The following is a 16487-nucleotide window of genomic DNA, read 5'->3' as shown; positions in this document are numbered from 1 at the left end:
AAAAACTACCTGCGCTCTACTATGAGTCAATAGAGACTCAATGGACTCGCCACCATATCAATTGAGCACGAGTTGGCTTACAAAATCAACCTCCATGAAGCAGTGTATGCTTTTGCTGCCAGGAAGGCCAGGTGAGTCCACTTGTCTGAATAAAAGGTAAGCGTTGATCAAACACTTGCATTAATTTGTAAGATTACTCAATTATCTATCAGCTGTTTACTTGTATTTGTTTTGTTTAAATAGACTACATCCTAGTCTCACTCTCTCTGTCTCTCTCTATCTCTCTCTATCTCTCTCTGTCTCTCTCTATCTCTCTCTATCTCTCTATCTATCTCTCTCTCTCTCTCTATCTCTCTCTCTCTGTCTCTCTCTATCTCTCTCTATCTCTCTCTGTCACTCTCAGATGATTTGATTTCAGGACCATGGACAGCTACCGAGAGAAAACATCGCTGACTGGAATGCAGCCCCAAAGAAGAGGAAGGAGGCCACCTTAGGCAGAGACTAAATGAATAAACGCTGAAAATGATGTTGGTCAATCAAAATTCGATATGTACAGTTGAAGTCGGAAGTTTACATACACTTAGATTGGAGTCATTAAAACAAGTTTTTCAACCACTTCACAAATTTCATGTTAACTATAGTTTTGGCAAGTCGGTTAGGACATCTACTTTGTGCATGACACAAAGTGTGCATGAAGTAAGTTATCCAACAATTGTTTACAGACAGATTATTTCACTTATAATTCACTGTATCACAATTCTAGTTGGTCAGAAGTTTACATACACTAAGTTGACTGTGCCTTTAAACAGCTTGGAAAATTCCAGAAAATTATGTCATGGCTTTAGAAGCTTCTGATAGGCTAATTGACATCATTTGAGTCAATTGGAGGTGTACTTGTGGATGTTTTTCAAGGCCTACCTTCAAACTCAGTGCCTCGTTGCTTGACTCATGGGAAATTCAAAAGAAATCAGCTAAGACCTCAGAAAAACAATTGTAGACCTCCACAAGTCTGGTTCATCCTTGGGAGCAATTTCCAAACGCCTGAAGGTACCACGTTCATCTGTACAAACAGTAGTATGCAAGTATAAACACCATGGGACCACGCAGCCGTCATACCCGTCAGAAAGGAGATGCGTTCTGTCTCCTAAAGATGAACGTACTTTGGTGCAAAAAGTGCAAATCAATCCCAGAACAACAGCAAAGGACCTTGTGAAGATGCTGGAGGAAACAGATACAAAGTATCTATATCCACAGTAAAACGAGTCCAATATCGACATAACCTGAAAGGCTGCTCAGCAAGGAAGAAGCCACTGCTCCAAAAACGCCATAAAAAAGCCAGACTACGCTTTGAAACTGCACATGGGGACAAAGATCGTACTTTTTGGAGAAATGTCCTCTGGTCTGAATAGAACTGTTTGGCCATAATGTCTATAGTTATGTTTGGAGGAAAAAGGGGGAGGCTTGCAAGCCGAAGAACACCATCCCACAGAGAGCCTACCAATGTAAATCACCAGAGGGGGGGGGACTGCAACGGCGATCCCCAACCAGGACATCCCCTGTACTTTGCAGCTTCCAGGAAACCTACCAAGGTAAACCACTAGAGGGGGACCGCAACTGCGATCACCAACCGGACATCCACTGCCCATCCTTGTGGTGGTCTGCTCCACTTTCAGAGAGCCTACCAAGTTCAACCACCAGAGGGGGACTGCAACAATGATCTACATACAGGACATCACGTGGTCATTATTTTTATGTTGATTTGTAACTTGCAGGATAATCACAAGACACAAACCACCAGGGGGGACTGTCATGATATGGCCCTTTTTAGGTATAACTAGTGGATTTCTCCTCTCTCTCGCTCTCTCCTATACCCAGGTTCTGTTATCTCAGGTCTTAAATTCCTGGCGGAGACTATCTCCCCCTGGCCATGCAGAAAGAGAGATACAGAGAACAAAGGATTTCACATGGTGAACTCCTAAATCCCCTAAATGGGAATTTGATACAAAATGTCCACTTGTGAGAAGGTGGGAATGGTCCGTGGACACTTAAGGGACGGGTATGACGAGTGTTTCATTTGGTGACCTCAGAGAGGACAGGAAACACACATAACTATTTCTCAATTATGGGGTTTGCATCTAATTCTTGTATAAAATGAATGAGTAAATATGAACCTATTTGTGAAATGATGTAATGTGATGTTAAACCTTTAGTGTGAAAGAATTGTATTCCCTTTAACTTCTCGACGATAGGGGGCAGCATTTGTAATTTTGGATGAAAAGCGTGCTCAAATTAAACTGCCTGCTACTCAGGCCCAGAAGCTAAGATTCATTTCATTGGGAATCCAGATTTCTAATCGACTTTCTTGCAGTTCCTATCGCTTCCACTGGATGTCAACAGTCTTTAGAATTTGGTTGAGGGTTTTCCTTTGAGAAATGAAGAAGTAGCACTGTTCAGAACGAGGCTAGAGGGAAGTGTAATCTTTGTTAGAAGAGGCTTGCTGCACATTGTTTTCCTCCGGTACTGAACACAGTATATCCCGTCTTAAATTTTATCGATTATTTACGTAAAAAAATACCTAAAGTTGTTTTAGGAAGTAGTTTGAAATGTTTGGACAAAGCTTACAGGTAACTTTTATAGTCATGTTGCGTGAGTTGGAACCGGGGGTTTTCTGGATCAAACGCGCCAAATAAATGGACATTTTGGATATATATCGATGGAATTAATCGAACAAAAGGACCATTTGTGATGTTTATGGGACATATTGGAGTGCCAACAGAAGAAGCTCGTCAAAGGTAAGGCATGAATTATATTTTTATTTCTGCGTTTTGTGTCGCACCTGGAGGGTTGAAATATGATGTTTGTTTGTTTGCTGGGGTGCTGTCCTCAGATAACAGCATTGTTTGCTTTCACTGTAAAGCCTTTTTGAAATCTGACACGTTGGCTGGATTCACAACAAGTGTAGCTTTAATTTGGTGTCTTTCATGTGTGATTTAATGAAATATTGATAAAAAATTGCAGAGCGCGAAATTCAAAATACAAAAATCATAATATTAAACATTCATGAAAATACACGTGTCATACATCATTTAAAAACTTCACTTCTTGATAATCCAGCCGCTTTGTCAGATTTCAAAAAGGTTTTACGGTGAAAGCATACCATTCGATTATCTGAGGACAGCGCCCCGCGTACAAAAGCATTAAAAACATTTTCCAAACCAGCAGATGCGTCACAAAAGTCAGAAATAGCGATAAAATAAATCACTTACCTTTGAAGATCTTCCTCTGTTTGCATTCCCAAGGGTCCCAGCTACATAACAAATGGTAATTTTGTTCGATAAAGTCCTTCTTTATTTCCCCAAAAAGTCAGTTTATTTGGCGCGCTTGATTCAGTAATCCACCTGTTCCTCTCGTTCAAAATGCATACAAAGGAATTCTAAAAGTTACCAATAAACTTCGTCCAAACAAGTCAAACAACGTTTCTAATCAATCCTCAGGTACCCTAATATGTAAATAAACGATAAAATGTAAGATGGAGAATAGTGTGTTCAATACCGGAGATAAATAACGAAGTGTGCTCCTTCATCCACGCATGCCACAAGACTACAGTCAAAATGAGAGCCACCTTGAAAAACTACAACTTCTAGCTTATTTTTCTATCCAATACTACCAATTATATGCATATCCTAGCTTCTGGGCCTGAGTAAAAGGCAGTTTACTTTGGGCACCTCAGTCATCCGAACTTCTGAATACTGCCCCTTATCCCTAAGAAGTTTTTAAGGTAAGGGAGTTTTTGCATAAGCAATATAAATGCAGAGAGACATATGCTATGAAGCTTTACAATGCAATAACTTGTTGATCCCCAGGTGGCGATTCGTTCTGAACTGACACAGTGCTTCAAACCGGAAAAACACACACTGACAGTATAACTAAATATAAGCACTTATTAAGTATCAGTTAAAGGTGCATAGCACAACTTAAGACACTACAAGTTCATTGTAGCCACAGTTCTAAATTATCTGTAGAATAGTCCCTAGGTATTCGTTAATGGTCTTATTAACCAGGGGATGTCCTCGGGCCCAATCAAGGCCCTGCGACTATTGGTGGATCACTTGAGACAGTGCAGGCGGTGTCCAATTGGAAGCAGTTCGAAGAAAGAGGTCAGACTTCTCCCCGGGGATTAGAGCAGGTGTTCACAATGAATCGGAGGCAGTTCCTGTTCTTGTTAGAGAGAAACATGAACCTTTATGGAGAAGCACAGAACTCGATGAAAGGTTTGCAATATCGATTTGTGGACACTCAATGAGTCTGACAGTCATTGGTGTAGAGAATAAAAAGAAGAGTTGAAAGACCACACCCTTGTGGTGAACTTGTGCATGTGAAAGATGTGCTTGTATAGATAACAATCGAAAAAGATTAGTGTAGATTTGAGCAGTTTTATCACATATTTTGCTTGACGGGTGAAAGTGGCACATGGCGTGAAACACTGCTTGAGTGCCACTGCGTCGGTTCCCTCGGCGTGAGTTTAGAACTTATTCAGCTCGTTGGGTCACAGAATCCCTCCAGATTCACAAGCCTCCTTTATGACTGTGTTACCAGCGGACATGTTTTTAATACCCTGCCACGCTGCCTTGTAGTTCCCCTGCTCAAACTTCTGCTCAATATTAATGCTCGTCTGATTGGTTGGACGAGCAGCTTGATTGGACGAGCAGTGTTCCATGTCATGCACACTACGTTGTGTTTGAGACCACTTATAGGAAGATCTAATCAATAGCAACACTGGTGGGTGGGTCAAGACCGAGTCCGGGATGTGGGACAGTGGTTTGAGACTAAGTCAAGACCGAGACCAGAAAAATGCAAGTCTAATTCAAGCCCATGATTGTAATTGTGTCAAATTGCCAACATAATAATAGTTCAAAATGTCCAGTATTTCGTGTTCATACTGCGGAAGAACAGATGTATTCTTTAGCTCAGGGGTTGGCAAACTTTTTCAGCCTGGGACCCAAATGAGAAATTCTGTGTTTTCCTGTGACCCAAGCTCATGAAAACATGACCTCTTTTCAGTCAAATGCGAGGTTTGGTTAGGGGGCCACCATACAGCGGAGAGACATGAGTTTTAAAATATAATTTCTTTATGTTTATTCTTTTTGGTACTTTTCACTCCTTTTTCTCCCCAATTCCATGATATCCAATTGGTAGTTACAGTCCTGTCCCATCGCTGCAACTGCTGTACGGACTCGTGAGAGGCATAACTGGCCGAAACACGACCCCGCCAAGCCGCACTGCTTCTTGACCCACTGCTCGTTTAACCCGGAAGCCAGCGGCATCAATGTGTCAGAGGAAACACGCACAGCTGGCAAACCGAAGTCAGCGTAAATGTGCCCAGCTGACTTCATTGTCTGAGACCTCGAGACTGAGTAAAAATATATCTGAACACTAACACCAGACCGAGACACTCAATGTGTGGTCTTGAGACCGTACTCTTGGTATCTAGTACTAAAACACAGATGCTTGCTAACAAATTTTCTCTTGCTTCAAACCTGGCATTTGGTTAATATTCGACCTTGGAAACAATGTTTTACTTTTGAATTTTGATCCCCATACCATACAGTCCTTCCTCATTCTGCCCCTGAGCAAGCCAGTTAACCCACTGTTTGTGGATGCCGATTACGGCAACCCCCCGCACCTCTCTGATACATTTCAGAGAGGTGTGGAAGACACATTTCAGTTGAAGGCATTCAGTTGTACAACTAACTAGGTATCCCCCTTTCCCTTTCCCATTTAAAAGTTGCATCATATTCCAGTATATATATGTGGTATGCCTTGGTATGCAGTACACTCTAAAAATGATGGGTTCAACAAGGGTTCTTCTAAGATCCTCAAAGATCTTCAAAGAACCTTATGGTTCTTGACACTGAAAATGGCCCCAAAAAGGTTCTTCCAAGAACCCCATTAGGAGGTAGGGTTCATCGAGGAACCTCCTTAGTTGGTGGGGGTTCTTGCAGGACCCTAACTACCCAACTGAAACTTTTGGATTTGAATTTGAAAGGACAGATCTAAATTGACATTGTTTTACGATGATACCCTCTATCTTTTCACATTTGTGCAAATCTTTCTAAAACAGAAAATGGACACAATTCAATGGATATCAATCAACAAAGAGGTACGAATATGTAGACTATAAGAATATGTTGAAGGATAGCTGTATTGCGTGCAGATGACTGAACTGCTCACTTTTGTGTCTGTCTGCAGGTACAGTATACAGACAAGGAGGCATACAAAGATATGTCAACTGATATTGGTATGTTATGCAGATCACATTTACCATCTTTCCTGACAAAATGAGAAAAAAATAAACTATTTTCCACCATAATCTGCAAATAAATTCATTAAAAATCCTACAATGTAATTTTCTGGAGATTTTTTCTCATTTTGTCTGTCATGGTTGAAGTGTACCTATGATGAAAATTACAGGCCTCTCTCCTCTTTTTAAGTGGGAGAACTTGCACAATTGGTGGCTGACTAAATACTTTTTTGTCCCACTGTATAGGGGAGGTAATCAGGAAGGTGATGGAGTCCGGGCTGGTCGTTTCTGCTGAGGCGCGGGAACCTTGAGGGCCAGCGGCTGAGGTGCGGGAACCTGACGAGCCGGCTGAGGCATGGGAGACTGACGAGCCGGCTGAGGCATGGGAGACTGACGAGCCGGCTGAGGCATGGGAGACTGACGAGCCAACCGAGGCTTGAGAACATGTCGAGCCAGCTGAGGTATCCCCGGTTGCTTCAGCAGTGGCACTTGGAACCGAAGTCACCAGTGTAAAAAATAAATACCGGTTGCTTCCCTTTGGTGAGGCGTTATACTATAACGTGTACGCTAATAAACAGGAAGCAAGTACAGGGAGTGAATTTAATAAATAAACTAACATGGAACAAAACAAGAAACACAAGTAGTGTGCAGACATGAAACATAGAAACAGAAACAGAGTCAACAACGCCTCAGGAAAGAACCAAGGGGCGTGACAGATATAGAGGAGGTAATCAGGAAGGTGATGGAGTCCAGGTGAGTGTCATGAGGCGCAGGTGGGCGTAATGAAGAGACAACTGGCGACGTCGAGCGCCGGAGAATAACGCCATACCAAGGGGAAGCAACCGGTATTTTTTAATTCGATTTTTATTTTATTTTTTATAACATCTACAGAAAATATATAAATGCCAATGAGCGTGATGTTGCATCTATATTTTAGACCTTCGAGTGGCCCAGCGGTCTAAGGCACTGCATCTCAGTGCAAGAGGTGTCACTACAGTCCCTGGTTTGAATAGGCTGTATCACATCCGGCCGTGATTGGGAGTCCCATAATGCGACGCACAATTGGCCCAGCGTCATCCGTGTTTGGCTGGTGTAGGTCATCATTGTAAATAAAAATGTGTTCTTAATTGGTTTGCCTAGTTAAATAAAGGTTAAATAAAATAAATATTCAGAGCCACATTCCAGTAAAGCTTAGAAACGATCTCAGGTCAAACACTGTTGTAGTAATATGGCTACAGGTTCACTTCTTGCTGGAAGCTGCTATAGACCACCAAGTGCTAACAGTCAGTATCTGGATAATATGTGTGAATTGCTGGATAATGTATGTATTCTGGCCCGTGTAGTTGGTTTGAGTTGATTTTATAGTGAATTCCATTTTAAGGGTCTGTTTGCTTATGTTACCATAACCTGCAAAAGAAGAATCCTTGTTAGCATTGCAAATGTTGAACGTCTCTTTGTGGAGCTGCAGATATTATCAAGCAAACCATCCACATGTATCGATCACATCTTTACTAATGCTGCATAAATCTGCTTTAAAGCAGTATCCAAACCCATTGGTGTCACGTTCTGACCTTAGTTCTTTTGTATTTTCTTTGTTTTAGTATGGTCAGTGTATGAGTTGGGTGGGTTATCTATGTTTTGTGTTTCTATGTTGGGTTTTTTGTTTGGCCTGAGATGGTTCTCAATCAGAGGCAGGTGTTAGTCATTGTCTCTAATTGGGAACCATATTTAGGTAGCCTGTTTTCTGTTGTGTTTTGTGGGTGGTTGTCTTCCGTGTCTGTGTGTTCCACATGGAACTGTTTTGGTTTAGTTCGTTCTCTTTATTGTTTTGTATTTTCAGTGTTCAGTTTTGTTCTATTAAAATTCGTCATGAACACTTACCACGCTGCGCTTTGGTCCTCCTCTCTTTCTCCCAACGAAGATCGTTACAATTGGATGTAGCGATCACAATATTGTAGCCATATATATGAAACCAAAGTTTCAAAGGCTGGACCTAAAATTGTGTATAACTGGTCCTACACGAGGTTTTGTAATGATTCCTATATTGATGATGTAAAGAATATTTGCTGGTCTGTGGTGTGTAAAGAGGAGCAAACAGACACTGCACCTGACACATTTATAAAATTGCTTACTCAAGTTACTAATAAACATGCGCCCATTAAGAAAATGACTGTCATAACGTTTAAATTCCCGTGGGTTGATGAGGAATTGAAAAATGTTGTGGTTGAGAGGTATGAGCCAAAAAGGCAAACTCAGCTCAATCATTAATTGAATCAGATGGCTCATTCATCACATGCTCTGACATTGACAACTACTTTAATGATTTTTCAATAGCAAGATTAGCAAATTCAGGCATGACATGCCAGAAACAAATGCTGAAACTACACATCCAAGTATAACTGAGCAAATTGTGAAAGACAAGTGTTATAATTTTGAAATTCGGGAAAGTGAGAGAAGAAAAAGTGAAAAAATTGTTGTTGGCTATCACGCCACCAGGGTCTAACAACCTGGATGGAGAATTACCCAGTATAATAGCGGACAATATTGCCACTACTATTTGACATCTCTTCAATCTAAGTTTATAAAAAAAGTGTGTGCCCTCAGGACCGGAGCTACCAACAATTAGCCAACTTTTGAAAACAACGATGTTTGACCAGATACTATTCTATTTTAAGTAAATAAAGTAACAACAGTCTTTCACCACGTGCTAAGCATGACTGATGAATGGCTGAGAGAAATTGATAATAGATTGTGAGAGCTGTTTTGTTCGATTCCAGTTCAGCTTTTGACATTATCAATCGTAGTATGCTGCTGGAGAAACGTATCTGTTATGGATTTACACCCCCCCCCCTGCTATAATGTGGATAAAGAGTTACCTGTCTAACAGAACACAGAGGGTGTTCTTTAATGGAAGCCTCTCCAACATAATCCAGGTAGAATCAGACATTCCCCAGAGCAGCTGCCCCTTACTTTTTTAAACTTGAATGACCTGCCACTGGCTCTGAGTAAAGCCAGTGTGTCTAACAAAGTGCAAAGTCTGAGCTACTCTAAATAACACAGTTCCAACATATGATGTATTCCTTATTCCTTAGTTCCAACAAAACAGATTTAAAAGGTTTTCTGATGAAGGTGGTCCTAACAACCTAGTGTGCAAGGCCTTCAGAGACGTACTGAGCATTACTGAGCATTAAGGAGGAGGCCCACTCTTTATGACTACCTTTGGAGGGTGCTGTGTGCTGGTGATATAACAAAACCAATTTCAGCTCTCTGTCCATCAGTACTATATAATACTGGAAATAAAATATATAAAAAAATATTTGCACAAACACAAATATGTATTTAGGTGGAGGAGTGTTTGGTGTCCTTGGCATGTTTATGGACAGTAAAACCCAGATGACTTAAGCAACGACTATTGAGAAGCAGACCGCAGAGACCATCCAAACACACACCAAAGGCTAAAGGGTGTTACACAATAGTCTTTATTTTAACAATGTCTAAAATGTCCCAATTTGACAGTACAAAGAAATTAAATAGATAATAGTTCCGTTTGAAAAAGTCCTTTAGGAGGACTCCAATCCTGTGCTTGGGGTTAGCTGGCTAAGGTAACATTATCACGTATCATGTTAAGGTCAATGTCTATTCACAGTAGTTCAGTAGTTCAAGATTTCAACTTAATTTCTAGACGCTAATAAGCTACACTGATAACTAGTGCTTGGCTGCCATATGTATAGGTGTCCCCATCATTTTTGTGTGATCATAATCACTAATTTAGCGATCAACGGCAAATGTCCTTCCAAATGAAAATGACCTCACTCCTGCTGATGTGAGCTGCTCAACAGTACAATTGCACATGAGATGCGTTTATGGATATGGAAGTGAACTTGTCGTTTAAAAAAGGTTTATCTAAGTGTGGAAGCGATCTACTGCCTACATTTACAGTCAAGGTTTCAATACTTTGTATTGCACATTTAATTAGATGACATAATTACATAGAATATACGAATAATAACGTACCCATGAATGAATCAGTTGATTTATCCACCTATCCATCTATCTATCTACAGTAGGGTCAAGGTCAGAAGCCAAACATTGTCGAACATTGCAATTAGAGGACACGAATAGAGCCACCATGATTCCATATTCTACATGTAAGTGACAGGTATTTGTTCTACATAGCAGTAACCAGAGCTGTCACCAAAAGGTGGAAGCAATATCATCATATAATTACGACACCTTATTTTCTAACAAAATGTGTGTAATTGTAACCTGTGTACACAGGATGGCACCTTAATTGGGAAGGGCGGGCTTGTGGTAATGGCTGGGGCGGAATAGGTGGATTGGCATCAAATTAACCAACCACATCGTTTCCGTGTGTTTGATGCCATTCCATTAGCTCTGTTCCAGACATTATTATGAGCCGTCCTCCCCTCAGCAGCCTCCTGTGGTACTGTAGTATATAATACTGGAAAATATATATCTATTACAGAAACATTTTCAGATGCTAATCTTTATTTTAACAATGTCTAAAATGTCACAATTTGACAAATCCAAAGAATGAAAAAGACAACAGTTCTGTTTTAAAAGTCCTTCAATCCTTTGTGCTCCAATCCTCCAATCCTTTGCTGCAGGTCTCTCCTGAATCTTGGGTTTAAAGACAATTATTCTGTCAGCAGATGGCACTGTTGAGCCGGGGCCCGGAAGGCCAAATACAAGGACTCAAGATGGTCAAGTAAAGGAATAAAATAATATCCATGCAAAAACAAATGCTAAAGGAAAGGAAATAAGTAAATCATTTCACACCACTCAATGGGAAGTTCAACAAAACTTGGTAAGATATTTTTTAAATAAATAGAGACGCAAGGGATAGCATTATCCGCTTCATCGGATTACTTCTGTATTGAGCGCGTCATTGGTACTTCATGTTTGAGTTGTTTGTAAGCAGGAATCAGGAAGACAGAGTAATAATCTGATTTTCCGAATGGAGGGTGAGGGAGAGTTTTGTATTTGACTATATTTAACCTTTTTTTGACAGGGAAGACATATTGAGACCATCCAAATGTGCCCTGTATAATACAACATAACAATGCACATTATACACATAAATTAAACATCACATGTCACCCAGAAAAACTGTTACATTCCTCCACAAATAAATCCCCATTCAATACTTAAAAAAAAAATTGCACGAATGACACCAGAACATTAAGATGAACTGTATTTTGATGACACTGGAGATGTTCAAGAGAACAATACCATTCCTTGTACTAAAACCTACTTTTTGTTTACAGCAGGGCCACGTTAGATAGTTCAACATTTTCAAACATTGCAGATAGATATGCTATGAATAGAGCCAACGTGATTCCTTATTCTACATGTCAGAAAAGGGTGCTTGTTCTACATAGCATATTTCTATCTGAACGTTCCAAAACTTTGCATGCTGTTGAATGCACACCTGGGCAGATTGTCAGGTGGAAGGTCACATTTGATCATAACCGTAGGGGAACAGGGACAGGGGAGGAAAGAAAGCTTGTAGCAGCACAGTGACACAAGGGTCACCAGTTACTACAGCCAAAGTCATAAACCCCGCCTATTTCTACAATTTATCTTCTTAAAGTGTGATTTTAAACGTAACCTAGAGCACATAATTGAATATGGAATCAATTATTTGCATCATCCAGCTGCAATGTTCGACAATGTTTGGCTAACGATCTTGGTCCTACTGTATGTGGATCGAAGGATAGGTGGCTAGATCATCTGTTTTATTGATGGGCATGTTATTATTCTTATATTCTATATTATCATATCATTTAATTAAATGTGCAATACAAAGTATTGTGCCTGGGACTATTTATTGACACCATGGCTGTAAAAGTAGGAAGAAGATTGCTAAGCAGGACATACCGATTCCACACTTGGATAAACTTTTTTGAAATGGCAAGTTCCCTTTCTCATCCATAAACGCATCTCAAGTGCAAGTGCACTGTTCAAGCAGCTCACACCAGCAGGAGTGGGGTCATTTTCATTCGGAAGGACGTCTACCGTCGATTGCTTATCAGTGAAGCTTATTAGTGTCTAGAAATTGTGTGGAATATCTTCATGCCTAGAATAAAAACCTCCAGGTTAGTATATTTAGTATATTTATATCTGAACGTTCCCAAAACGTTATATCCTGCTGAATACACCCCTGGTCTGTTTGTCAGGCAGACGGTCATGTGTGTTTACGATCAGAGTACCACTGATTTGAGCCCATTAGGGGGTTCGGGACAGTGGACGAAGCAAAGCTGGTAGCAGCACAGTTACTACATATACACACAGGCTATATCGGACCAAATTATGAAAGACAAGAATTGTACTTTTGAATTCCGTAAAGTCAGAAGAGGTGAATTTTATTTGTGTATCAACAATGGCAAGCCACCGGGGTCTGACAATCTGGATGGGAAATTACTGAGGATAATAGCAGACGATATTGCCTATCCTATTTGCCAGATCTTCAATTTAAGCCTACTAGAGAGCATGTGCCCTCTGGCCTGGAGGGAAGCTAAAGTCATTCCGTTACCCAGGAACAGTAAAGCCCCCTTTACTGGCTCAAATAGCCGACCAGTCAGCCTGTTACCAACCTGTAGTAAACTTCTGGAAATAATTGTGTTCGACCAGATACAGTGCTAATTCACAGTAAACAATCTGACAACAGAATTTCAGCATGCTTATAGGGAAGGACACTCAACAAGCACAGCACTTACACAAATGACTGATGATTGGCTGAGAGAAATTAATGACAAAAGGATTGTGGGGGCTGTCTTGTTAGACTTCAGTGCAGCTTTTGACATTATCGAGCATAGTCTGCTGCTGGAAAAACGTATGTGTTATGGCTTTACACCCCCTGCTATAATGTGAATAAAGAGTTACTTGTCTAACAGAACACAGAGGATGTTCTTTAATAGAAGCCTCTCAAATATAATGCAATTAGAATCACAAGTTTTCCGGGGTAGCTGTTTAGGCCCCTTGCTTTTTTCAATTTTTACTAACGACATGCCACTGACTTTGAGTAAAGCGGCTTTGAGTAAAGCCAGAGTGTCTATGTATGCGGATGACTCAACACTATACACGTCAGCTACTACAGCGACTGAAATGACTGCAACACTCAAAGAGCTGCAGTCAGTTTCAGAGTGGGTGGCAAGGATTAAGTTAGCCCTAAACATTTCTAAAACTAAAAGCATTGTATTTGGAACAAAACACTCACTAAACCCTAAACCTCAACTAAATCTTGTAATAAATCATGTGGAAATTGAGCAAGTTGAGATGACTAAACTTCTTGGAGTAACCCTAGATTGTAAACTGTCATAGTCAAAACATATTGATGCAGTAATAGCTAAGATGGGGAGAAGTCTGTCTGTAATAACATTATCTTAACATTCTTAACATTATCAACAAGGCAGGTCCTACAGACCCTAGTTTTGTCACACCTTGACTACTGTTCAGTCGTGTGGTCAAGTGCCACAAAAAAGGACAGAGGAAAATTGCAATTGGCTCAGAACAGAGCAGCACGGCTGGCCCTTGGATGTACACAGAGAACTAATATTAATAATATGCATGTCAAGGCTGAAAGTGGACGAGATTGACTTCATCACGAGAGGTATTGACATGTTGATTTCACCGAGCTGTTTGTCTAAACTACTGGCACACAGCTCGGACACCCATGCATAACCCATGTTACGGATACAGGCATCCTGTGTGTATTTCTTTTCTCTCCTTCTCCCCTCACAGGTGGCAATCATCATTCCCCAATCAGTCACCAATCAGTCATCAATCAGAAGACACACCTCCTCCTGTTTCCATTACCCAATCACAACCCCTTTCTCTTGGTTTAATAACCCATTCAGTTGTTTTCTCTGGAGCTCGATCTCTTAGATCACTCTGTCATGCACTCTCGCTCTGTCATGCCCTCTCTCTGTAGATCTCTTGTTTGATTTAGCAACTACATGTCACTTTGTCCGTTACCCTGTGAGTATTGTTTTTGTTATGGTGTTTGACTGTTTGTTTGACGGTGGGAAAAGGGGGTACCAAGACAAGTCGCCCATGGGCATACACTACCCGTAGGAATACTTTGTCTAAGAACACTAGTTAGAACTGGGTGGACCACCCACTGTATTTTTGGTTCGTTAGTTACCCAGTATTGAAGTAGGCTAGTCTAGCTTAGGGGTGTTTTGGGATATTTGTTTCTTTCCTTGGGTCCAGCTCAGCTCCTTTTCCTGCCCCCCCCTTTACCGTGTGTTTACCAAATAAACCATGAGTGTTTAACGGTAGATATCAAATCAAATTTGTCACATACACATGGTTAGCAGATGTTAATGCGAGTGTAGCGAAGTGCTTGTGCTTCTAGTTCCGACAATGCAGTAATAACCAACGAGTAATCTAACCTAACAATTCCACAACTACTACCTTATACACACAAGTGTAAAGGGATAAAGAATATGTACATAAGATATATGAATGAGTGATGGTACAGAACGGCATAGGCAAGATGCAGTAGATGGTATCGAGTACCGTATATACATATGAGATGAGTAATGTAGGGTATGTAAACATAAAAGTGCATAGTTTAAAGTGGCTAGTGATACATGTATTACATAAAGATGGCAAGATGCAGTAGATTATATAGACAATATATACATTATATTAAGTGGCATTGTTTAAAGTGGCTAGTGATACATTTTTGATCAATTTCCATCCATTTCCATTATTAAAGTGAGCTGGAGTTGAGTCAGTATGTTGGCAGCAGCCACTCAATGTTAGTGGTGGCTGTTTAACAGTCTGATGGCCTTGAGATAGAAGCTGTTTTTCAGTCTCTCGGTCCCTGCTTTGATGCACCTGTACTGACCTCGCCTTCTGGATGATAGCGGGGTAAACAGGCAGTGGCTCGGGTGGTTGTTGTCCTTGATGATCTTTATGGCCTTCCTGTGACATCGGGTGGTGTAGGTGTCCTGGAGGGCAGGTAGTTTGCCCCAGTGATGCGTTGTGCAGACCTCACTACCCTCTGGAGAGCCTTACGGTTGTGGGCGGAGCAGTTGCCGTACCAGGCGGTGATACAGCCCGACAGGATGCTCTCGATTGTGCATCTGTGGAAGTTTGTGAGTGGTTTTGGTGACAAGCCACATTTCTTCAGCCTCCTGAGGTTGAAGAGGCGCTGCTGCACCTTTTTCAGAATGCTGTCTGTGTGGGTGGACCAATTCAGTTTGTCCATGATGTGTACGCCGAGGAACTTAAAACGTACTACCCTCTCCACTACTGTCCCGTCGATGTGGATAGGGGGGTGCTCCCTCTGCTGTTTCCTGAAGTCCACAATCATCATCTTTGTTTTGTTGACGTTGAGTGTGAGGTTATTTTCCTGACACCACACTCCGAGGGCCCTCACCTCCTCCCTGTAGGCCGTCTCGTCGTTGTTGGTAATCAAGCCTACCACTGTAGTGTCGTCTGCAAACTTGATGATTGAGTTGGAGGCGTGCATGGCCACGCAGTCGTGGGTGAACAGGGAGTACAGGAGAGGGCTGAGAACGCACCCTTGTGGGGCCCCAGTGTTGAGGATCAGCGGGGTGGAGATGTTGTTACCTACCCTCACCACCTAGGGGCGGCCCGTCAGGAAGTCCAGTACCCAGTTGCACAGGACAACTCAGGGTCTCGAGCTTGATGACGAGTTTGGAGGGTACTATGGTGTTAAATGCTGAGCTGTAGTCGATGAACCGCATTCTCACATAGGTATTCCTCTTGTCCAGATGGGTTAGGGCAGTGTGCAGTGTGGTTGCGATTGAGTCGTCTGTGGATCTATTGGGGTGGTAAGCAAATTGGAGTGGGTCTAGGGTGTTAGGTAGGGTGGAGGTGATATGGTCCTTGACTAGTCTCTCAAAGCACTTCATGATGACGGAAGTGAGTGCTACGGGGCGTTGGTCGTTTAGCTCAGTTACCTTAGCTTTCTTGGGAACAGGAACAATGCTGGCCCTCTTGAAGCATGTGGGAACAGCAGACTGGGATAAGGATTGATTGAATATGTCTGTAAACACACCAGCCAGCTGGTCTGCGCATGCTCTGAGGGTGCGGCTGGGGATGCCGTCAGGGCCTGCAGCCTTGCGAGGGTTAACACGTTTAAATGTTTTACTCATTTCGGCTGCAGTGAAGGAGAGTCTGCAGGTTT

The sequence above is a fragment of the Salvelinus fontinalis genome, chromosome 19 (assembly GCF_029448725.1).
Source record: "Salvelinus fontinalis isolate EN_2023a chromosome 19, ASM2944872v1, whole genome shotgun sequence".
Lineage (NCBI taxonomy): Eukaryota > Metazoa > Chordata > Actinopteri > Salmoniformes > Salmonidae > Salvelinus > Salvelinus fontinalis.
Note: the sequence above shows the minus strand (reverse complement) of the source record.